The 25,804-nt window shown below is 39.0% G+C and overlaps 1 protein-coding gene across 1 annotated transcript in view; it reads left to right on the top strand.

The window, feature by feature from the left end:
* The window catches only part of MAPK10 (mitogen-activated protein kinase 10), a 314,249-nt gene that overhangs the window by 52,674 nt on the left and 235,771 nt on the right, over positions 1 to 25,804 (top strand). The window contains exons 2-4 of the mRNA XM_067557119.1: positions 3,576 to 3,631; positions 5,087 to 5,206; positions 13,909 to 14,077. The gene's annotated coding sequence lies outside the window, so the exon portion shown is untranslated. The remainder of the gene's footprint in view (positions 1 to 3,575; positions 3,632 to 5,086; positions 5,207 to 13,908; positions 14,078 to 25,804) is intronic.

Raw genomic sequence — 25,804 nt, 5'->3', positions numbered from 1 at the left:
GGCTGTCTCCTCATAGAGTTACATTACTTGCCTATGCTTGTTTCAGACAGCTGTAAGGGATGGTATAGGGAAGGAAGTAACTCCCTGCTGTTTGTTCTAGTTTAGCTACTTGAGCACAAAGCTTGACTGGATCTCAAATGGTGCATTTTAGGGTTCCCTACATTTATCACTGTGTGCCCAGCATCCCATGCAAACAAGAGGTCAGAGCTGCATCAAGTGAATCCTTTCTGTTATTACCTACTTTATAAAAACTAGCTCCCTGATGTTGCAGATGCCAGTGCTGCTTATACTGGTAAGTAACTGCTACCGAAGGCTATTCAGCTTCCCTTTGCAGTCTGCTCTATCCCCTATTCACTGGGAGATACAGTAGCTGTAGCTGCAGATTAGACTCTTCTCTTTTCTCTCGCCCCCACCCTCGAGACCTCTGTGCTTTGACGTCATGTGTGCTCCTTTCAGTTGCCATAGCAGCCCCATTCCCCAAGCCCTCTGCCTGTCTCCTCTGGTAGGTTCCACAATGGTACAGCCAGCATCACGCTGCACAATGGTTTCCAGGCAGTGAAAGAGGGTGATTCAGCAAACCACTCTTTTTCTTCCTCTTTTATTTCATTATTATCATATGTTTTCCCTCCCTTTCCCCCCTCTGCTTTATTTTTTTCCCTGGGGCTTTTATTTGGTACATTTTTTTCTTTTTCCTTTTTTTTTTTTTAATTGGTTTGCCTTGAAGTCACTTGCCCATCATTATTATTATTATTTTTTTAATATCCCATCTCCTCCTCCTCAGTTTGGAATGTGGTTCAAAAATACCACGTAAGGTCGCAGTTTGAGGGAAAGGTTGCTGTACCGGGAGCACAGTTTGCAGGCACGGAATGGTAGGTTGTTAACGCTAATATTCTACGACTAACCTGCCTTTGCAGGGTGGGGTAATGAATATTGATTGCTGGGGTTTTTTTTAAAAAAAAAAAGAGAGAGAGAGCCAGGTTAATGAAGTAAACTGCTAACCGATGCAAGAAGGCAGCAGCGTTACACAGTTTGTGGCCGGAGGACCATCATTTTCCTGTATTTGGGTGTGTATGAACATTTCTATTTGGGCTATTTAGGTGACCAGTGGGTTTTCAGAGCAGTGCAGAGGCACAGCAGGGGCAGGAGTGATAGTGCTTTAACAGCTGGCGCATGTAAACAGTGGTGCCCTATTCAGCCTCCTCATCTCCAAAACTGTTGGGGCTTTCTTTGGGAGATAGCGCTTGGCTTTTAATTCAGCAAAGTGAATATTTTGTTTTGAGGTGTGTATCTGTCCAGAACTATATAAAATAATAAACAGTCCTTTTTAAAAAAAAAAAAGGATAGCTATTAATAAACACTGTTGTGATCCAGAAGGTAAAAGTACTGGCCTTTTGCATAGAGGTTCAATGGGTTTTTTTTGTTTTTGTTTTTTTTTAAAAGTGTGTCTGAAAAACTGGTGTTGGGATGTGTGTGTGGTGGCTGATGAAAATTTTAGGCAGGTGGAGGGATGTCTTTAAGGAAGTGGTCTCTTAAGGTAGGTATCACTCCATTGCATGACTTCTAAATGTAATTAAACAAAAACTGCTGCATTTTATGGAGACACCAAAAGCCGTTAGGAAAACTGTGGGTAAAATAATTGCCCAGTGGTATGCTGCAGAAGAGAATCCAACAATTTCTTGGACTGCAGTGAAATCAATGTAGCTTTATGGAAAAATTGTCACACAGCTCTGATAGTACAGCTATTTCAACACAATTAACTATTCATTTTGCTTTCTTTCTTTTGCAAAGGGGGGTTATTACAAAATAATATGCATTTCCCTTGAGGAGCAAAATGCCTAATAAACAAACGGTGCTCCTGGAGAATGAGAATGGGCTTGTTCCTTGAGTGATTGTTAGCTTGTTTACATGGGCTCCTTTTGCTGCATAGCCTCACCATATCCTCAATGCAGCCTTCCTTTCTCTGATTTTGTTCAGTGTGACTTTTGCAAGAGACCTGGTGAAAGATGAATCAAGCCAATATATAAATACAGATTTTACAAAGGGAAATGAAGACCGGGGGGCAGTTTTTTAGGGGGAAATATTAAACAATGTAGTATGCATTGTCAAATCAAAGACCCTTTCTGAAATAAGCTGGCTGCAGGATGTAGATATTTTATCATGCATGACCAATTTTTTTAAAGAAAAGTCAGGGGGTAGTGAAAGCATGCACCTACATTATAATGGTTTGTGTTACATTTTTCCACAGGTAAACACATTTGATTCAGATAACATAGACACAATGAGGTGTATGAATGCCATGATTTTTTGATCCCCACTTCAGAATATGTCAATGTTGGTGACTGCATAGGATATGCTGTAGTTAAGTGCTTTCTCTTCCTTGGTTTTCCTTCTGCCTGCTGGGTCCTCTTTCTAGACCCAAAATAACCTGTTTTTTTGTTTTGTTTTGTTTTTTGTTTCTTGTTTCTTGTTTTGTTTTTGGATAGAGCAATTGATTTTCTCCATTAGGAGCACAAATGTGAATGACAGAGGTGATTGGACCTCAGAAAGCCATTGAACTGTATTTTTTCTCTCACTGTCATATTCCCACACATGCACCATTCTATCCTGCTGTTTCAAAATGTGTGTAATTTGTCAGGGTTCTGTTTTAGTATGGTGGTGTTGAGGAGCTTTATGGCTCCAGAAACATTTCTGAAGGGGATGAGGGCAAAAAGCACTTAATGTGAAATATTAGCTGCCTTCACCTGACTCTGCTTGCATGCTCGATATTAGAGAACATTTCTCTTGTTGTTGAGAGAAGTGTGTATGTGCTGGAAGGGTCTGTTTATGAGCACATCCCAGCAGGGATGAGTGTGGTGTTTACTGTCAGTGGCTGACATGTCTGCAGCCATTATTTAATGATTTCATATTACAGGTCAATAATTGCATGGCACAATGTTGTTCAAGAGAGTTTTTTGTTTTTGAAAGATAGATTTTTATATTACAATGGGAGATCTACCAAATTTCCCTGTAAGTGTTATCCTTTGGGAATGTTATAGGGCCCAGTCCTGTTTTGCAGTGTGTTGCAAAACTCTCCTTAACCTCAGTGGGAGTACAAGCAGGCCTTCAAAGAATCAGATTCCTCTATTTCACATACATTTAAAAAAAAATCTAATTACTTGAAAATACAGAATTAAGAAAACACTTCCTAGCTTTAAAATGTACATTTATTAAACAACACTGCAGTGCAAATGATCACCATTCTTTAGATGGTTCCTGAATAGCAAAAACTATAACCATCATTCTGGTGAGCATTAACTCCAAAGCAAGGCTTTGATGTGCTGCTCATTGTAGAGAGTGCTCCAAACCACTTACACCTCCTTTTATCCAGGTCACATTTTTAGTTCATAGTAGCCCTAGTAGAAATGATGACTTAAAATAAAAATTTAATTGCTGCTCTGCTACCATTCTTGCTGCTTTATTTAATCATGGGGGTAACAGGCAGGAAGAAAAAGAGGAGAGACTTCACTGAAACAGAATAACAAACAAATACACATTGGTTCCCTGCTTTTATCCATTCTCTGCTTCCCTTGGTACAGGTTCTCTGAAGCTCAGTGTTACCCTGCAAAAAAAAAGTACCCCCCATCCCCACATGGTAGGTAGATTTTTTGGCACTAATCTAAAACTAAGCTGTATTTGTTACAAGTCCCATTCCCCTCCTTAGTATTGCACCCCCACCTTGGGGTCAGAGAGTTGGGGGGGGGGGGGAGTCTTTTAGTGGAACATGTTTCTACATTACAGTAGACTCTTGTTTATTAGTAACTGAAAGCAAAATACAACTTCACTTTCATTACTGTGGAATATTAGACGTTAGAATCATATTCCTATGCTCTGTACTGAGACACTGATTCAAATGCAGATGAAAGATGATATTGGAAAGGGGAAGGGAAATATGGGGAAATATGTCATTCTAATTGTACTGAATCCCCTAGTTCAGAAGTTTTATAAGATGGCAGTAAAATTTTACTTGGGTTGGTTACTTGATATACAAAAGTCTTAATTCAAGAGCATCACCATTATTGTTAACAAGCTTTGAGAACAATCCCTTTGGTAATTTTTTTCTAAATAACGGGAGCAGAAAAAAGATCAGTGATGTCCTGTAGGTTCTGATGCTTTTCTTTCTTTTTTCACAATGGTATCTTAAAGAAAAAGGAGGGAGGGGCAGGCAGGGGGAGATTTGACTCCTGCTTCTCACTCTTAATATGGAGCGCTCACCTTAGCTCCAGAAAAGGCCATTGGTTTCTGTGTGCCCTGGCCAGGCCATGAAGTGGGATAGTTAGGAACGGTTACACTGGCTCTACCCTGGCATGATTCTAACATGGATATGTTGCCTTTGGAGCTGCTTTGCACCATTTTCAGGGTGTAAAATGGATACACTAGAACACAGACTCCGGCTTTTGGCGTTTAAACAAACAGTAAAAACAAAAAAGCCCCCTGAGTGAAATCCTGGTCCCCTGGAAGTCAATGAAAGATTCACCACTGGTTTCAAAAGGAGTCAGGATCTCTCCCTAAGCAGCCAAATACTTCAGTGAATTTAAACATTATTGACTACAGTGGGATTGTGTAGGATGTGAGTCAGTGTTAAATTTGGCCCGATATCTTGAGATGGTTTAAAAAGCTTGCTCCCTGTGATTAAGGAGTAACCTCATCTCATAAAGATTCTTAATGTGCTATTCTTATTATGCAGTCACAGTACAATTTTCTTTTGAGTTGCTTGCAGTGTGTGTTCTGAATGAATGGTAAGAAAACTTGCCTAAGACTTAATGGGTTCATTGATATTAGACTGGAGCAGCCTTTCACATCACATGACAAATATACGAGCAACCTATTTTGTTTGCTTAGAATTCCCCTCACTGTGGTGATCTATTACAATAGAATCTTAACTCATATATACAAAATGGTGGGTTAATGTTGGAATTTTAATTTAATGAGGATTTTCCTTCCTTTTATATTTTAGTCTTCATTTTTTTTTTAGTGGGTCAATTTAAAATTCACCTTTGAAAGGTAAAACTTGTTTCTTTCTCTGTTTTTTTTCTCTCCCTGTGTTTAGGGCTAGCATTAGAAATTGGTACCAGCAGCAGGCCAGATTCAGATATCTGCTATGGAAATTCAGGCATGAAGTTGACCCCTCTAAACCATTTCCGATAGATGAGACATAGCACAAGCTGTGGTGAGTTACAATGGATTCCTTAAAAATACAACACACTCTTTTTTGATAAAAGCTACTTAATGTCGATGTGTATACTGTTAAAACTGTCATTTTCAATGCTGTCTTTTTTTGTCCTTTTTAGTCAAGAGTACAGAGCTGCCTTATAAGTCTGCCTTTTGACACCTTTATTACTGCTGCATTGGAATGTCATGGCAATATCATTTTGGAGGAGGTGTGAAGGCAGTACAGTAGTAACATAAAAACCATGCAGTGTTACAGACTTGATATAACTATAGGCCAGTGCCATTGTTTATAATTATTGCCTTTTGTATCTTTGTTTACTCTGAGATGACTAAATAAATCTTAGTATGAGTGGTGCTTAGTGGGATTTTTTGGACATAAATCTTATTTTCCTTGGTTTGCTGCAGCAGGATTTAAATATTTTTTTTCTGGTATGACTAGGAAAATGAAATTGATAGTAAAACTGACCATCTGAGCTGAGTGAAATGCAGAAAATAAATAAGCAGCATGAATGGTGAAAAACAAATACGATTTTAAAAGTTCTTGTAGTTTTTACTAATCCTGAGCGTCATTAATTCAGGAAAGGAAGGTTTCTGAATATATGATTTTGATTTGATGGTGTCTTTTTAAATGGTTCAATTGGGCTTTATTTTAGTTAGATGTTAAGAGCGGAAAAACTAATATTTTGAGATGTCCGAAATAATCACCAACTAGATCTGTTTGCTTTGAATGTTTTAATTTTATAAGTAAACACATTTCTTATGAAAATGAGCCAGTGTTCCTAAAACCATGAGAAGTATTTTTTTACCATAAATACATTTTCTACCAGACAAAGCTAACCCCCAGCTGACCATACCAGAAAGGTTTGTAAACTGCACCCTAGCAGTTTTATCAACAAGCCACAAGTATAGCCTGCAATGTCTCCAAGATGAGTTGTTTGATCTGTGTGTCACTGCTTCTCCTGGGTTTTCCTTATTACCATACCAGCTCTGCCAGATGTGAAACTTTCATATTCTCTGATTTGGTGTAAGCCAATGGTCGGTGTGTGTTCTATGTCCTACTCTGTGCCTGGGGGATCACGTAAGCTCCACTCAAGAAGAGAGGACCTGAGTTTCTTCAGCCTGAGCTAAAAAGCCAGGCTGTGTCGTTAGGAGCTGTAAATGTGCCTCATCTACATAAGATAAGAGGCTCAGAGGTACACAAACAAATGCTGACCAATGAGTTATTCTAGCATGTGTTCAATATAGCAACAATAAACTTAACAATGTTGTAGTATGGCTCCAGTATTCTCCCTGAGAGCTGCTGCAGAGGAATATTGGCTGGGCCTAAAATAGCAAGCAGATGAGGCAGTTTGTTTCTAGTTGGGGTGTATATGGCTGTGGGGAGGGCAGGAGGAGGAGGAGGAGGAGAGAATTAAAAACAATGCCGAGTGGTTTCTGTCATAGCATTGGACTCTTCTTACCCAAAGGAGCTTTCCATATAGGGAAGCCCATATGCTGGGTAGGTACTGCAGTGATGTCACTGGTACATGGATATTCAATGAGAGTAAGGTTCTTGAGTGGCATTTTGAAACATCATTAATGGAATGTGGGCTGTACTTCTAGTCAGGGAGTGTGGGAATAGGAGGAAGAAAGAGTAATCTGACGTGGTTTCCAAGTTTGTGAGTTGCAGACAAAGTTTGTGATCTTCATCATGAGCATGCCCTTCTATATCTGTGCTAGTAAACCCAGCCTTCTTTTTAGTCTTAGTAGAGAGCCAGTTTATGTCTTAACACCATTTCTCTACTAGTCTGAATTCCTCCAATCCAAAAAGGAGCTCTTAAACTCTGAGTAGGCAAGTAGAACTGTGTGAAGTTCAGCTTGTTGAGTTTGTAGGCTCTCTCTTGGGCTAATTTTCCTTTGGTCTATGTCCATATGGGTCACAGACTATGGGTTTTGCTTTCATCTTCAAAACAGACACACAAAATCAAGGAGAAATTCAGATGATTTGGCTGTTCAGGTTGGAACCTCAGAGTCGTGTGGTTTTTACACAAACTGATAAAACAGCACAAGTTCATTAAAGAAAAAGACCAGATTCACTCAGAAGCTTTGTGAATCTACCACGCTTTTTGATTGATCTGGCTGAGTGTCAAGTTTGTAATGAAAAATGAGAAAAAAGTCTTTATGGTTTTGGATTTTGTAATGAAGGTGTCACACAGTTCTAAAGGTTGTAGCATCCAGATAAGATATACTGTTTGCAACAAATCAGTGCATGCACGCTCTAACCAGAAGAAATTTTTTCACTGGCTTGCTCATGGAGAATTGCAAAACACACTTATCAAAAGTTTGGGAATTTTCTTAATGTATTTTGAGATGAAGCAGTGATGCATTTAAATAATATTTACATGGAATCTGTAATATATTTTAAGAACGTTAACATAGGACTGCTGCCAACCCAGGTCAAGCTTTAGGTCAAATAACTTTTAGCAGAATCTAGCAAGAGATGTTGTGGGCTGCAACTCCCTGCCTGGATCAGAAATACATGGCACCAACCAAAAGAGCATAAACACTTTGCTAAGTGGACAATGTAGTAATGGAATTGTGTTTTGAGTGCTCCAAATTCTGCTTATTGAGCTTTTTATAAAATGTTAGGCATTTTACAAATATGTAGGAAGACAAGTTTCTGCTCTGAAGAGCTGATAGTCTAAATACTTTAAAAGAAGTCTGTGTCTTCAGATATTTAATACAATATTTTGAAGGGTGTTATATTGTGCATAGTCCTGTAAATATGTATGTGCTTGACTTACATGAATACATGCACTGAATTCAGAACCTTGAAGTACAAGTTACCAGTTTGCACATGCAGACTCCATATTTGTGCCTGCGCTCTGACATTTATGCGTGCAGATTGGGTAATTGAACTCTGTGTGCACAAATATCCATTTGCACATGAAAATGCAGGCTTTATGCATTCATAAATCATTTGTTTGTGAAATCAGAAGCCACTTCTGATCACTTGGACTTAATAATCAAGTAGAAAAGATACACTATTATTTATTTAGTACAATAAACTGGCCATGTATAGGACACAACAACCTTTCAAAATTATGAACAGGCACAAAATCAGATGAGGCACTATCTGCCTACCACCAATCATTTAATAATGGACAGGCAATATAATAACTGACTATTTTATTCAACCATAAAAGTAAATTGCATGCCCTCGGTGAATGTATGAGTAGAATTTTGCAAGACTGTAAGTCTCTGGCAGAAATCAAGTGAAAGTAGTTAGAGAGAAGGGCTAGGTTTGAAATATCTAGTAATGTTAACTAAGTAGGGCTTTCATATTATCTTGGGTACAGTTACTTTTAAATATGTAAACACTTAAAAAAATCCTCAAAGGGTTTCTTATCTTTCAGGAATCTTTAGCTCTATATCTTACAAAATTTCATAACAGTATGAAACTCTAGTTCTATCAATAGCTTTTTCTTTTTCACTGATATTCTTATAAACGTTCAACACAATAAACCATACTCTGACCTTGGTTTCGCTGGTTATGTCTGTACTGGGGGGCGGGAAAAAAGACCTGCAGCAGTGAATCTCAGAACCCAGGTCAACTGACTTGGGCTCACAAGGCTTGTGCTACATGTCTAAAGATAGTAGTCTTGATGCTCGGGCTGAAGCTGAGTCTCTGCAACCTGGTGAGTGGGGTGGGTTTCAGAACCCAGGCTCTAGCCTGAACCTGAATGTCTACATTGCTGTTTATAGCCATGTATCACAAGTTGACCAGAGTGCTGAGAATCTCTGCTGTGAGTCTTTCTTACAGTGTAGATGTATCCACCAATATAAATATGGAGTAGCTCAAAACTGTGTGTGTGTTGCCAGAGCTGAGATATCAGGATTCTGGAATCATAGCTAAGAGCTAGAAAATCATTTATTTTAAAGTTTAGGGCCTGATTATGCAACTTCTACTCACATTAATACCTACTAATGTGAGTTGTCTCATTGAGTTTACACAAGTTCTGTGCAGTAACACTCAAAAGTATACAGAGTAAAGTTTGCAGAATTGAGGTTGCAGTGACATGCTCTAGTGGTAGTAGAGAAGAAAACCAAATTACATCTGCATTTGCTTGATCTTTTTCAACAGTTGTAAAGCAGATATATGACATGAAGTCATACTAGGTTTCCCAGTTTGAGAAGGAAGACCTATAATTTTTCAGATGGCATTTCACTGCTTATTTAGTGGCACTAAGTCATTATGTTATAAACACTAGCAATCATTTTCCTTTAACGTGAATGATGTATAGCATTCCACAGGGAAAATCATGATCCATTCACAGGGATACTATCAGCTCTATACAGTGGCGCTTAGAATACTGACTTAATTTGTGTGTGTAAAGGGCTGACAGCAGCCTCAACCTCAAAATGGTGATCCACTGCTCCTTTCCTGCCCTCCAGAAAAGAATGGCTATGTTGGTCTCCTACATTTTTGATGCCAGAACTCCCAAAAACAGCATGGATAGATCAAAAGCTAGTAGAATTATCACACAACTCTACGACATATTGTATCACCTGAATCTGGAGCAGAAGATAGATGTGTAGTTAGTTTAGATAACTTGAGATTTCAATGGGGGTCTGGATGTGTGTTTGTCTAGATGTGTTTTTACACATCTGTTATCCAATTGAAAAATGCAGCATTTGAGAATACTAAGTGGATTTGTAGTATTTCAAGGAGGATGTGGGGACCATAAAATCATTACTAGATTAGTCCAATATAATGGCCTCGTTTTTGGCTAACATTATTGGAGAGGTTCGATCTAGTTGTTTGAGCTTACAACTGTTGGTAGTTACAGGTCTGTGGCTTTTGAGTAGGTCACACAACCACACTGTATCTCAGCTTTTTTAAACTGAAGAGAGGTGTAAAATTTCCAAAAATGCCAAGAATTCCAAAAGTGAGGAGTGATTTTGGTTGTCTCACTTATTGGGTGCCCAACTTGAGATACATTAAAGGAATCTGATATTCTGAAGGTGGGTGCTTGGCTCTTTCTGAAAATAAGGCCCTTTTAAAGTATCTCAAGTTAGCTATGCAATTTTTATGTCTTCTGTCTCCATTTGAAATTTGAACTTTCTCCTTAGGAGTTAAATAGCAATGTTTTCTAGACAGTGATCAAATTATTCAATTATTCCTGCATAATATGATCAAATTAGATCAAAAGGTGAGAGAGAGAGAGAGGAAGTATGTGTCTAGTTAGTGCAAATTATTTGGCTCCTAAGATTTTAATCCAAATGTTGTATCTAAACTTTTTGATCCAAATAAGTAGTGACTTATGTTACATATATCAATATTTTCTTAATGGCTCTAAAGGGTTGTGTGAGGGATTGTGATTATACTGGTGGTGATTGTCTAGTGACATTAAAAATGAAGTTGTTTTAGAAAAAGTTGAGTACCTAGCAAAATCATTGTCCTGTGTTTTTTCTGAACAGGATTTGGGTATGTTTACATTTACCTTACGACTTATATGCAACATTATATCTGTACAGGATCAAGCAATACAACATGTTCCATTAAATGAACTTTCAGGGTGGATTTATTGCCCATGATGAAAATGTCTAATGGTCTATTTTCTGATGCTATAGTTATGGGCATGGTATAAGAATGGTGTGTGTAGACACTAGATGGTGGGAAGGGGGTAAGTGTCAGCAGAGGGGACTGGAGGGCTTGGAGCAAACAGCCAATCTGCACAGGAGACTGTCCAGTCAAAACTGTAGAAAATACTTTGACATCAGTCTGTCAGTCCCACTTATGCTGATTTGTGCAGCTGCTCTGTAAGCTTGTGTCTGGCTGGGTCCTCCCTGCATTTTCTGTCCCTAAGCCCACATGGCAGGGGAAGGGTCCTAGTACCCCAAGAAGCAGTCATCCCTGACTAGCTGGAGGTTTGGGGGGAGTTGGGGAGGAGAGATGGCCCTGGCTGGGCCTCATTTTACCCATTTGGTCCCTTGGGCAACACCACCAGCTTAGCCTGCAGATGCAATTTAATGAATTGAGTCGGATTCAAATAGGGAAGCAAAACCCAAATCTCTCTCTACACCTATACAATATACCTCCAACTCATGGGCACTGCAGAGCTGGCAGTCAAACAGAGTAATTACTGAGGCCATCTTGATTATTACACTGGAAAGCGTCAAACCAGCCATTTCTGTGAGCTTTCTCTTTGGCAGTCTGTGCTAAGAAAGTTACCTCTGAACCAGTGGGAGGAAAATGTATCTACCTGTGTATCTCTGGAATTTCAGGTTGCCTTGTTTTGTAATTTCAGCTGCTACGTTAAGGTCTGTGTGCTTAGTCCCTGCATAGAGATGCCAGGACAGGAGGGAGGTGCAAGAGTGTCTAACTGCTGGAGCTCTGGAGCAGTGGCCTAGCTGAGAGGGAGTACTTTGACTCCTCCATAGGGCTAGTGCTCCCGTTTAGCAATAGCCTCTCCAAAGGAGGAGGTAAGGCCAGGATGGTGTTTGAGCCATTACCTTCTGCGGTGTTTTGGTTGCTTCAGGCACAAAGCCTTCCTGAGCTCCCGCTGAGGTAATGTTCCTCTACTGTGTCCCAAAGACAGGGTAATAGCTATAGGCCGCAATAGAATGCCACGGTTAATAATCACTCCTTCATCTTATTTAGCCAGTGCAGATGGGCAAGAGAAGTCCAGCCAACCACTTCAGCCTAGTGCCCAAATGCAGTACTGAAGAACTCTTCAAATGCCCCTGTCATAGCTAGTATAGCTGTTGAGTCCCATGGCTTTGCATGGTTGTTTTTACCAAGCAAACATGTAAATGGTTTAGTGTTGACCGTCATTCCCTCTAGAATATCACTATCTATTACAGGGGGCACTTGAAGAGCTATTTAGTGCTGCATTTGGGCACCACGCTGAAGTGAAGCCCAAAGGGAGACCTGATTTGAGGAATAATTATTACATACTAATTCTAGAGCTACCTAAGTTGAATAGCTCCAGCTTTGCTTTCTGAGACACTGTTGTTGAGATTTTTATTTTTTAATCAACGTGAGGATGATTGTTTTCCAAACTTCCATACTCTCTCTCAATAACTGTATTACATACAGCCTTTCATACTGGCTTGGAAATGAAGGGTCAGATTCTACTTCCTTCATGTACAGAATTCTCATTTATTTCAATGTCAAGATCAAGGGTAGCCTATGATCCTAACTCTGCCATTAGTCCTGAAATCAGATTCCACCTGCATGGATTCAGTTTCAAGATTGTAGCCTATATGAAAATTTAATGGAAGCTAGTGGCATCCTGATACAAGGCAATGCAAAGTAGCATTGCCTCGAGAGCAGAATTTGAACTAGGTTGTGACTGTGAGAATCACAACCTGGTTTCTCCTTGCTCCAGGAGGAATGTAATTAGTGTTAGCACTATACCTGGCACAGCTCCATTGGTATGCTGGCTGGAGGAGGGTGGGGGCATGTGTGTGGAACCAAGCCTCTCATCATTCTCCCTCCCCACACCCAACCCATTTCATGGGGGGCGGGGAGGAAATAGTACACTCATGGAGGTTGCTTTCTCTCTGTGCTACTACCCACAATATGAGTAGCCCAGCAAGGGAGTAAGAGGGTGTAAGCACGAAATGTGGCCAATCAGACATGATAGTCCATAATCCTGTATTTTTTAATTTTCTTATCCCTGTCTGCTCAAGTTGGCTTGAAGTTGATTTACTAGCCATACTTATAACTATCCCCATTTCTTGAGATAAATACAAATGCAAATAGGTTCATGAAAACATAATTGAACACGTAAGAGTCTCTGCAAACAAATTAGTTGTTGGCAGGAGACTTTTACCCTTCAAGTTCATTTACTGTCCTAGGTAAAATGTTCTAATGTCAGTTAAAGAGAACACATTTATAGACTCTTGCCTTTATTTTCAGTCCTATCTCCAATCATCTACCTGCAACTTACTGCAGAGAAGAGTTAACATCTATTGGTGGCTTTATATTTTGGAATAATCTAAATGTAAATATATTTACTTCCCAAACATAGGAAGCTCAAGCAACAAAACAGAAAAATTACACTCCTTTATTTCTGCTACTGTTGAAAAAAGTAAACAAATTCCTCTCTAAGCTTTTCCTGAAATAGATCAACATAGCTTAATTGCAAATTAAAAGGCTATTTAAATGTCTGCATTAATTTCAGGTTAGATTTTAGTTGTCAGTGCATGGGTAGATATTTTTATGGCACTATGAATGTTTGATTTACAATTGTATTTAAAATTAATTTGATTATACTTCACCAAGTTGCATAAAGAGAAATATCTTTCATATAAATATTGTCACAAGCCTTTGTGGCTATAATAGTGGCAATAACCTATGAATCCATTCGTAAATGCAATGAATTTTTCTTACTCTAACAAACCTGTAGCGAAGTGCACGGATTTCCTTATGTGTGTACCTGGGAACAATACAGACCTAGATGCTTTACTCAGCTTTGGCCTTTCTAACCTTTGGAGAATAGAATGGAAAAGTTTCTTTAGCAACTATGAATTCATGTCATTCCTGCAATCCTGTGTAAACTCATGTGCACACCATGCTTCTAAATGTAAGATCAGCTGATGTAAATGAATGTGTTCCATTGAGTTCAGTGGAATATTGGTGGTTCACACCAGCTGAAGATCTGGCCTTTAATTTCAATTTAACATTGCTGTTTTAATGTTTTTGTTGTGCAGATGCTCAAGAATCCATGTACTGTACATGCTGACAGAGCCAACTGAAATCTAAAATGGAAACATCACTTTTGTGGTTCATTAGTTAAAGTTTCTGGGATTCCTCTTGCTTCTCCCACACTTTTACCTGAGCATCACTGCCTCCAATGTGCCCCCTGTTTTGGTGACCCAGGTAAAAAATTCTTCAAAATTATCTGTAGCAAAGGCCTCTTGTTTGTTGTAAAACAGTATTGTCAGCCTCAAGCATTTAAAAAATGATGGGGTCAGGGCTGAACCTCCCTCCCCGCCCTCCAAGATTGGCTTAAAAAGCATGAGATTTCTTTTTGTAAATGGTATTTATTTGCCTTCTGGTTTTTGGGTCTTTAGGATACCCTTGGCTCACATTTTCAGCTTTTGTCTGTAACTTTGAGGGCTCAAAAATTTTTTTTTTTTTTTTTTTTTTTTTTTTTTTTTTTTTTAAAAAAAAGCCTAGATTCTCATTATCAGATGACTCCAGGAGCTGGGACTGTAAGAAAAAACACATGACATTGTGACAATCACAATAAAAAAATGCAAGTGTTGGCAAAAGTGGGATAAGCTCCTCATGCATACACTACAGGAGGATTCACACATTCAAGATCAAACTCCCAAAGTCCTTACAGGGCAGGCTCTGACCTGGGAAATATTTTCTGTGACAGTCTGTTTTCTGACTGTTCCAATGTCTTGGCCTGGACTCCATAATACAGCCATTATTTGGTGTGAATGCCTTCAAAGTTAAGGAAACTTTCGAAAAGCTCTAACCAAACTTCAAAGGTAGAATAGCAACCTCCAAATTGGCATTTGTCCATGATATTCTGAGATATGTGTAATAAAAAGAACTTACTAATATTATGGAAAGTCTTTGGGCCCAGTTCTATGGTCCATGTGCTGCTAAACCCTTCATGTACACTTTCTCTCACAAATGAAAGAACACTTAATAAATAATCTGAAGAAACTCCGATGACTGAAGGTTTGACTACTGCCCGAAACAGCAATTCTTCCTCTGTTCCTTTTGAAAGCTAGGACTCTGCTATCCTTCATTTATTTCAGAATCTTCCCTCCTCCACCCCACAAAAAAAGAGAGAAAGGAAAAGAGCAGGCATGCAGGGCTTACTGTCTTTTTACTCCCCTCTCCCCCAAATATCTTTTGGAAGGAAGAAATCTTTCTCCTGATTCTGTTCTTGTTATGCACTGTACATGCCAATGACAGTCTCACTGTAGCTGCTTTGATAGCACCTCATTTTAAGGGCCTGATCAAATTGTAATTGAGATCAGTGGCAAAACTGCATTGAGCCCTTAATCTGCTGCTCCCACCCTCCAGGAACTAGGGGAAAATAGTAAAATCAGGAATGAAAAATTTTTTTTTGGATTCTAAATCATTGCACAAGTTAGCATCCGAATCTCAGGTTCTAGAATGCATGTGTATCATGTGACTCTATAACTGGTACAGTTATGACTATGACAAGTGATTCCGCCTGTAAGATTACTATTAATTACTTTGGAACTATTAGGGTCACTATATATTGTTAAAAGTTGAGTATAATGAGCATACTGGGCCAGATTCTGAGCTGTCGTAAATCAGAGTGGTTCCATTGTATTCAATACAGATATGTCGACTGCACCAGATGGGGATCTGTTCCGTTATTTTTTTTTAAAAGGCTTTAGATATGACAGTGAAGATATTATTACTAAAATCATTAACTGTATTCCAAAACTTCACAAGCATATATAAAATAAACATAAATATGCAACCCCTCCCCCCAAGATTTGGATGAAGATTACAAAACAGAAAAATCAAATATCCTAGCTAAGTGACACTGAAATCTTTATAGTAAAGCAGTAATAATACTTTGCATTCGTATGATACTTCCTAATAGAAACTCTCAAAGTGTTTTACACACAACACTTTCCTTACAGGTAAGTATAAAACAGAAGTATGTGAGCAGACTGATTAAATGGTCTTTCTTCATGGAGAAAGTGCTAGACCAGGGAACCAAATACGAATTTTCTGTTTCACAGTCCTGTGCCTTAACAAGAAGGCTATTTTTCCTCCTTTGGATACCATCTGTGTCCCATTACATCTCTCCCTTTTTCATTCCCTTCCTGTCAGAATTAATTTTTAGTTTCACCCTGAAAGGATTACTTGCTTTTTGAATCTGCCCTTGAAAATATTGAATGATTATTCACTTAAAATGTATGCCCAAAGAAATGCCAAATGGAGATTCTAAGAAAGCAATAGCACTCAGGAACATGATCATGAGGCATCCTCCTTTTCAAAATATCTTGGGTCAAACCCTTACGATTGGTTCCCTGGTGTCCAGTGCAAAGCACAGGGTGTGTGTGTGTGTGGGGGGGGGGGGGGGGAATGGGAGAGCGGGTGCATGTGCAAAGGTGTCTGTGCACATACCCAGATACCTTTGCGCACACAGACATCCAGATCCAAGCAACTATATCAACAAAATAACATGAAAATTCCCTATGGTGAGGAAAAACTCAGTGCAGATCAGCTAATCTTCCCATCACCTGGAATAGTTCTCTGTGAGGCTTTATAAATGCGATGGTGAAGGTGAAACTACCTTCACTGCCCTGTGTGCCTCTCTCCCATGATCATTATCTCTTAAATAATTAACATATTACAGTCCACCAAAGTTCCCCAGGATGTTCTTACAAAATAAGGCTTCACATGCAGGCATCTGAAGTTGTAGCCTACAGGACTAGCCTGCTTGCTTGCCTCTCTCTCTCTCTCTATATCTATCTATCTATCTATCTATCTTTCCTTATAGATTTAAGTATTGTTGTTTTATTATAATAGAGTCATAGATTCATATTAAAGTATTATAGCTGTAATGCAAGGTACCTTACAGGCCACATACATCCTGTATGAAAGCTAAGGCAGTTAGCATACATATGTTCGGGACCTTTGGCCCAGATAAGTATTTATGAGTTAAAGGATAAGACATACGGTTATAACTTTACCCTAGATAAGTCAGGAGGTATCAAAACAGGGTGAGGGGCTCTCTCAGTAAACTTCACAGATACACCACAGAACCCACAAAAGGGCCAGAAATAACAAAGGTGAGATAAACTAACTGTCTGGAAATGTCTGGAAAGGATGTGGATATGTCATTAATATGCACAAACCTGCCAGCCTATAGAATAAGTTTACCCTAATAATTTGGGGGTAAAGAATCCAAGTTTGGACTTAGAAGGAGGACCCATATTGCTCAGAGTATAAGAAGGGGGTGAATTGTGTTATTTGGTGTGATTGTCAGCTACTCCTTCTTGAAGCTTCTTTTAGTTAGTGTTATGATTTTTATTCTTCGTTTATACTTAGTATTATTTGTAGTATTAGTCTTAGCCTTATAGCTCTTAGCTCTGGAGCATTGCCTAGTTCTCCACCCCTCTACTCAAGAGTTGAGGAACTGGACATCTCTCAACCAGGTCATCAGGGAGGGGTGTGAGTATATTAATCCAAAGCATACCGTAGAAATATATATATCACATAAGTCTCTAAAATAAGACTTTTGATTATTCATTTTCTTTTAATCAGTCATTTTGTCTATCATTTTATGTTGTCTTAACCAAATTTGTATAATGTTATAAGCTTTTATTATCAGCGTGAGTATTCCTGTCATGTACCCCAGGGGCCCTATAAAACTCTTCTGGAGCCTGATTCTGGGACAAGAACCTCATTATCTTCTGATCAGATCAACTGATGAGCCTATAACCCCATTCAAATGACTAAAACACTCAAAATCAGGATACAAAATGAAGATGGATATTTGGTTAATTTTGTTCATTGAGTAGATTGGTGGAAGGGGAAGTGGGGAGGGGAAGTGTGGGAGAACCGTACCGGTATTTTCTGTAGGATTATCTTCATTTCTTCCCTTTTGATATGTGATTATATCTGATATGAATTTAACACTATGATGGTTTCCAATTATCATTGTTATCCACTTTCAAAATTTGTAGCACTATTATTACTCTAATACATGGATTCTCATCCTGGGGGTTGGGTATTGGTACCGGGGACATGGAATCCCTAACCTTCTTCATGGAGGGGAGCCCCAAAACTTCTTTGTGCTGTAACATGGAGTTATGGAATGGAAAAGTTGAGAACTGCAACTCCAATGGACTAATTGACTGTGGCGTTCTTTGTTCTAAATGTACAAAGATGAAAGTAGAGTTAATCTTAAATATAGCATTTATTTTATTGCACTGTTATGTTGGATTTATATGGACATATTACATCAATAATATTAGTTTTATTGGGAGATGGAGGATTTTATGCTCCTGACCACACCTAAATCTCATACTGTTTACTGTAAGTATAATGAATATATCTCTACCACATATAAAATGGCAATTGTATTTACATTCAAAGTGAATATTACCTCTTGCTAGACTTCCTGCAGGTGCATTAGTATAATTTTCTCCCCTTTATTACCATATATGAATAATAAATAATTGTATAAACTCAAGTTGTTATCCTATTGTGAACGACAGGCAGTATGTTAGAGCTATTTCTTTCCATTTACATTAAAAAGCATCTTTGCATTAAAAAGGATTATTTGGATCAGAAGAACAATAAATTGTCAAAATTCATAGTTTTAATAATTTGTGGGATTTTCATAATTGTATGAGTTAATGGTAAATTCATATATAAATGTTAAATATTTTAATTGTAATATATGATGCAAATATATTCTGTTGTGTTTTGGGTACAACTCAAAGTGAAACTGCCTATATAATAAAAGAGCAGAGACTACCACTGAATTGTTAATATTTGCCATTGGAAAGCAATTAGTGTTGCCTCAGTTCTATGGGTAATCCCTGCATTTGTGGTTATTATACTTAATTGCTTTTGAATGGCGAATGTCAACCTTCTAATGGTGACTTCTGTATACTACATGTAATAATTATTCCATGTAAAACAAAAACAAAATGATGCAACTAATGTATGTTGTTGCAATGTTCTGACTGAGATCTCAGACCCCAAGTTCAAGGAATTCAGAATGATTTCCTCGGGGCCACAGAATTTTAGGCCTCTTTGCACATGCAATGCAGTGTTTTGCATTATTTTATATTATTGTGTGGATTAATTCTCTACCATAATGGAGCATTAACATAGTTTATTTGCACTGGATTGTCTTGCTTCCTTTCTGAGTAAAAAGTAATGGTTTTATTGCACATTATATATCCAATTTGAAGTAAATTAACTGAATACATGTATTTGTTCTCATGTATGGGATATATTCATTGAGATGGATAGAAATGCTAAAAAGGGCACCTGTTTATCTGCTCCAGGAACCCTTGAAATAACTTAAAAATAGCACAAATAACTCTGTTGGCAAAGTACAATTTAATACAACTTGCTATCAGTAATCCACGTAACTTTTAAACTCATACTTCTGCTCTATTAATTCCTCATCCTTACAATTCCCACAATTCCCCACTACTGGAGGTGGGGGGGGAAATTGGCAATGTGTAATGAGTGCACACAGTAATAGTTGTACATTGCTTCCTATGTACTTCATGTGTATAAAGTATTTCAAAAGAAATAGGGGGAAAAATAAGATTCAGTTGCCTGTCTGTTTGTGGGATCTACTGTATACTTCTTTTACAGCTCTCAGCCTTGTTCCTGGGGTAAGATGTCCCCTAATGATCTTTTTCAATAACATACGTGCCAAATATCCTGTGAAAGATGGTCTGTCTTTTTCAGCAATCTATTGACAATTTTTCTATTCTGTCCTAAATTAATGTAACTGAATGGATATAAAGGCATGTGCCATGAAGATATGCAAGGGATCAAAAGTGGACTCAGAACCAATGTGAGTTTGGAAGGGGAGGAGCTGAAGCTCTGTCCATGCTCCCTTTTTCCTTGAGACATTGCAGAAGCTCCTTTGTATTCACTGCCCGTGGTCAGAACTCTCTGGGAAAGAGGAGGTGGTTCAGGGAGATGCAGGAGGCTGGTCAGCAGATGCACTCTGATGTGCTTCCATTATGATTGTAGGAAAGAGGAAGTTAATGCTGCTCCATGCTGATTGGCTCCTGAGGAGGGCTGTTGGGGACAAAGGTGACAACCCGTAGCCCCAGGCCTTCTCAAGAGACTGTACTGCAATGAGTATGTGAGGATATCCTTCCCCTAGTGTAAAGTAATTGTCCCTCTGCTTTCTCCTATAGATTTTAGGATATGGAAGGTGTCCAGAACTCAGCTGTCCCCTCTCCATGAGGCTGTAACATGCTCCCTACCTTATTTTATGAAACTGTGAAGAGAATCTTGAGGGCTTTCCAGTTGAGGCTTGCCCGCCTGCAGATTTTTTTTTATAAGACGGGAATAGCTGGACCTGTACTTTATCAATGAGGGCAGGTGTATTCTGTACACATAGCTGATGCAGAGAGAAGCAATGTCAGTGAGGAGAAAGAACACAGACCCCTAGCACTTGATTTAAAGGAAAACATTTTCATAGGGCAGCAGTGGAGAGAGATGAAGGGAAGTGATGCGGAAGAGAGGAAGAAGAGCTGGAGGACAGAGGAAGGAAGAGCAACCTCTACTGTTAAAGAAGGGGAGAGAAGAGAAAGTCAAGAGCAAAGAGGAGGCACTGCATCACTGACCATGTTTCTTTGTCTTGGGCTATGTGACCAGGTAGTCTTGATTTTGTAGGTAGTACCAGACTATGATGCAGTTTTTGCAAGAGACCTCCATATTATTGACCCATACTTTTGAAATAAATACTTGCTTATTGATATATCCTGCCGCCAGGTGTGATAAAACCCTGGCTATAGGAACCCTCTATTATATTTGCCATAGTGCCTGTGGCCAAGGAGGCTGGCTACTTTTAAAGGTGTTCACATAAGAGAAAACAAAACTTTTTTGCAAATATAGCAATAAGCCCTTGGCAGTGAGGTTGTTTAGCAGGAGGAACACTGCCGCATGAGACCTTGGAAAAATCTACCTACTAAGCAGGCAGAATTATTTATCAGTATTTAGAATTGCCATTCAATATACAGATTGAATCAATGAATAAAGCCTGGAGAATGAAGATATAAAAGTAAACAAGCAAGCAAACCTGTTCAGTTAATTCTAAATCAGCTAAATCTTTGCTTCCTAGAGAAATCATCCATAAGAGGAGATAATTAGCATAAGGAGAATATGATTATAAGCGGGGAAAGTGAGGAGGAGCTCTCTACAGAACTGAATGGCTTGCTGAATTAATTTACACTGAAATACCACAAGAGGTGATACGACAAGGAACAGCTGCAAAAAATAACCAAAAAAAAAAAAGTCTTCAGGCTATTCTGGCTCCGATTGAAGTCAATGCTAAAACTACTGTTGTCTTCAATAGGAGTGGTGCTGGGCCTATAGGCTGCAGCACCATTTTATTGCCTACAAAACAAGAAAAGCATTCGGGGTCCATCCTGCTCCCACTGGAGTAAATGGAAGTTTTCTAGCAACTTTGTTGCTGGATCAGATATTTCATACATTCACTAGTATGTGTCAGGCCTCTACAGCCTTAATTGTACAGGCAGTGGCACTGGATTATTTCTGGAACCACTGAAGCAGTTGCAATTATTCCAGAGGGTCATACCCATGAGTCTGTTCCATAGCCCATGTAGCAGGGAGCAGGGTCATTGGCTTCACTCCTACCTGTGCTTACAGGCATTGGGTATCCCAAGGATGCAGACAGAAGAGGCAGCCCTTGAAGTCCCCCCAGTGCAGTGCAGTGTTGTGAGAGGCTATTGCTTAGGGCACAGAAGGATAGGAAGAGGGAGGAGAATGGGGAGACTCCCTATGTGCTTCCCCTACCCCAGGAAAACTGTCAGTACAACAGCTTCAGTGGTAAACAGACGTGACCCACTGGCACCTAACTGGCAATGTGGCTTGAAAAATGGTAGTTTACAGGAGAATAAAAATAGAATTGAAGGCTCACTGCTTGTGGGGTCCCTTTAGCAGTGCTGCACAACCCATTTGTGCACAAAAGCACAAGGAGGCTTCTATGGTTGTGAACGATGAGTACGGGATAAATAGATGTTATAGAGGGTGTGCGGGTTGCCCCTGACTTTACCCAGTCCTGCCTCAAGAAAACTGTGGAGCTCCTCTCCCACACCTCTTAGGCAGTGTGAATCCCATAAGAAATGAGAATTTTTTTGCTTCCAGTGTTCTTTCCCCATAATGCATCCAGACGTCTTTTGTTTCTTTTTAAGGCATAGTTTTTAGCCTTTGAAATCTAGCACAAGCGAATGTTCTACTGAAATACTGTAGAGAATGAATTTCTACCTCAGGTGCACTGGAATCCTGCTTGTAGATTTTTATTTTTGGTTCGTGTTGGGGAACATCCATTTATGTATCTGTTCCTGTAGATTAGGAGAAGTTGGCTTTGGGTTTTTGTTTTTTATTTTTGTTTTTGTTTTGTTCTGAAGTGTGAAGTGTTTCTTTTGGTGTAATTTCCCCTGTCCTGGATAGCCATAGTGCCATCTCAAAGCGAAGGGAATTTTGGAAAGCAAGTGGGGCAGGCACTCTTCTGCAGATTCGCTTTTTAAAGAGAGATTGTTTCAGCCTCAGATATTTATTCTATTTTAGAAGGATTTATAATCCAGGGATTCATTTAAGAAGATTTTATTGTGATTTACTTCTTCAGAGAAGCTTCCAAAGGATGGGGTGGAGGGAATATTTTCATTGTTTGAAGATGAGCCTGATGTTTTGTTTACATTTATGTATATTATATAAGTGGCAGAACTTGCGTTTTGTAAGCTTATTTGCAGTAGGGTTAGGAAACATCAGGATTTGAGGAGATATGTATTCTGGCACATTTGTTACCTCAGGATATTTGCATGGTTTTTGCTTAATTCCTTCATTGTGATGGCAGTAGCATCCTCAGAAGAAGATTATTTCGTAGAAGTAGGAGAAGCCTTTTTTTTTTTTTTAATTATGCTATTCCTTTTTTATAAAAGAGGATTTAATGTTTAATGGAATGAAAAGTTGCATTGTTGTTTGTTTGTGTGCATCGCTGCTAGATCAGTCCTGAACTACTTTTTGAGTTATAAGCTATCCTAATGGAGGCTTCATGCATGTGGTAAAGTGGCATGTAAACTTCTTAAGTTAGCATATAGCCACACACAAAAAAGTACAGCACACACAAGTATTATCATCATCATGTATCAATTTCCCAAGTGATGATGTGAGAGCAATATCAAATATCAGTAAACATACAACTCTCACTAAATATGAAAAGCAGCAAGAGCCCACGGTCCATTGTAATAAGAGCAAAGCAAAATTGCCCTGGTGCTCGATGCTTGCAATTAAATGTGCACACCGCATCGTATCAAACGGATTAAAGTACAGGTGGCAATGACTTTGTATAATGCTATGCAAGTCCAATGCACAGTGCCAGCTGAGGACCTGATCTGTGTGGAGGGATCAGCTTGGCTAGTTATTCATGGTGGTGGGTAAAATTTGCGCAATAAGTTGGGTTTTTTTTTTTTTTTCCCCATAAGTTTCTCATGCCTCCCTCTGAATACACTCCATGCCCTGCCAGGGGAGCCCACCCTCCAGTTTGAGAACCTCTGCACTAGAGCTATGGTGTTTTGTTGCACAAGTGGGGCAGACAGTCCAAATGTAATATGCATTTCACTTTGTGCCATAGAGGAGGTCTCCATGGCTGCTGTCTACATTCTAACAGAGATAAGGAAAGAGGGTACACTGGGGACATGGCCTAGGTGTTTGCAAGCAAAGAAAAAAACATATACTTACGTTGGAGGAAGCATTAGGTTGTACCTGCTACTTCCTGCACATACCCTGCAGGAACTGCCTGGGTTAAAAGATCCTGAGGCACATATTAAGGTTGAGGATTCCTTCCCTCACCCCTGCTGTGATTTAGCACCAGATTGGGGCCAGAGCCTAAGCAGCTGAGTGGTCCCAACATCTTGGATATTGAAGGTGCTGAGTGTCTCACAGGAAGATGATTTATTTTCTTCAGAACAAAGCCTTTATGCTCAGGCCTGCTCTTTTTCATATGCCCTGTCTTTTAGGCTCTGTCTAGTCAGCACTCTAACGGCGTAATCTTCTGAGATGCAGAATGTTCTCAATTCTCAGTAGAGCTAGTGGGAGCTGGGGCCACTCAGCACTTTGCAGGATTGGGCCTTAAATTCCTCTGAAGGTTCCCATGTATGTTATATTTTCTTGAGCTTCAGACTTCATATGTCCATGAGAAGGATGTACAGAGGTAAAGGAAGACAGTCAAAAACAGCAGCATGTTAACTGAGTTAAACATTTACCTTTCTGGCAGGAAGCAGAAGGATAAAAAACACAACTGCCTTAAAATAAATACATTTAAATTGAAGCCCAGCCCCCTTCCTGTCTGTTTACACACACAGGAAACATACATAACTGACTACCTTAAGAAATATGTACTAACCTGCATTGACGCAGGATATATGGAGTAAATAATTAAAGTTGCCTCCATGAAAACGATGCCACCGCAGGAAAGGAAGAAAAAAACATTAAATCATGCAGTGAGAAATTAAAAAAAAAAAAAAAAGGCAAGCCACCATAAATAGTGACACAAGGCAGCGAAAGCCACCAGTAATGTTAAAGGCCCCAATTTTTGGGGGAGTGAGCATTTCAATGTTTTTGCAAACTGATAGCAATTTCAAAGCTAAGTTCTCCCTTGGTATTGCTTGCTGATATTTTTACAAATGTCATCACGATATTTATGTAGCGTACATGAAAGTCACTAATGTGAAAGCCAATATGTCATGTGCATTGATCAGCAACTTTCATACTTTATCAAGTCACTTTGGCATATAAGTGAAAGCCAGCAACTTTCCGTGATATACAGAACATGTTCATTGCGTTTGCAAAAAGGCAAAGTTATTGACACTGTCATAAATTAAGTCTTTGATTAGACTGGTTTATTTAATTTATGCTTTTTACCTAACTGTCACATAGGACTTGGTTTGGCCATCCTTACTCATGTTGACAGCTGGACTGTACTCTGCAAATAGTCCAATTAGTAGTCAGTGCAACACAGAATAAAAATACTGCTTAATGTTGAATAAAGATGGCAGAAGTGTTACCACAGGAAGTGTTGTTTTTTTTTTTAAAGTATCGATTAGATAACAGTACCTGCCAAAATATCAAAACTTGCATCTAGAGAGGAGGATGAAGAGTCAGAATGTCCACATCTAGAACTCCTGGGCAGTGAATCCTGGTTAGGTACACACAGTTAAATGCATAGGCAAGTGCATGCATTACTCAAGATGAGTACCTTTTAAAATAAGGAAATATAGTATCTCTCGGGGTTTTTTTTTTGAGTCTTTCAATATTTGGTGTGTTTTCTTCAAGCTCCAATCACTACAATCAAGAGATTGCATGAGAATCTTAGCTTTTCATTTCAAAAGTGAGCTTTTCCTGTAAAGGCTGAGAAACCAGAAGGTAAATTAAAAGTCCAATCCAACAGTTACTGTTTTGTAAAAATCTCTTTATTTGGCGCAGGGAGAATGACCCATGGACCTCAATGCACAGTAAATTATTTGCGATAACTGACCGAATTGTGACTGGTGGTGATATCTTATGTCTCTTGATTATAGAAGTATGACTATCTTGGATCTAAGCTTCAGGACACAATACTGCATCATGTAAGCCTGAAAGTATAATGTAGTATCTTCTACAAGTGCAGGTTTTCCTGGTAGCAGAGTTTATTATAAACCCTATGTTTGTAGTAGTAGGGAGATGGGACAGGTCAGATGGCATCATTGGTATTGCCCCAAACTCAAAACTAGGTGAAATTCACTTGATTTTGGGTTTCAGCCCAAAACTAAAATTTGTTGAGATTCATGAACCTGGGTGAGGACTTGGAACAGGTCAGGCTAACTGCATTCT

The sequence above is a fragment of the Emydura macquarii genome, unplaced genomic scaffold, assembly GCF_026122565.2.
Source record: "Emydura macquarii macquarii isolate MOO-44397 ecotype Brisbane River unplaced genomic scaffold, CSIRO-AGI_Emac_v2 contig_1790, whole genome shotgun sequence".
Lineage (NCBI taxonomy): Eukaryota > Metazoa > Chordata > Testudines > Chelidae > Emydura > Emydura macquarii.
This window is presented reverse-complemented; position numbering and strand designations above follow the sequence as displayed.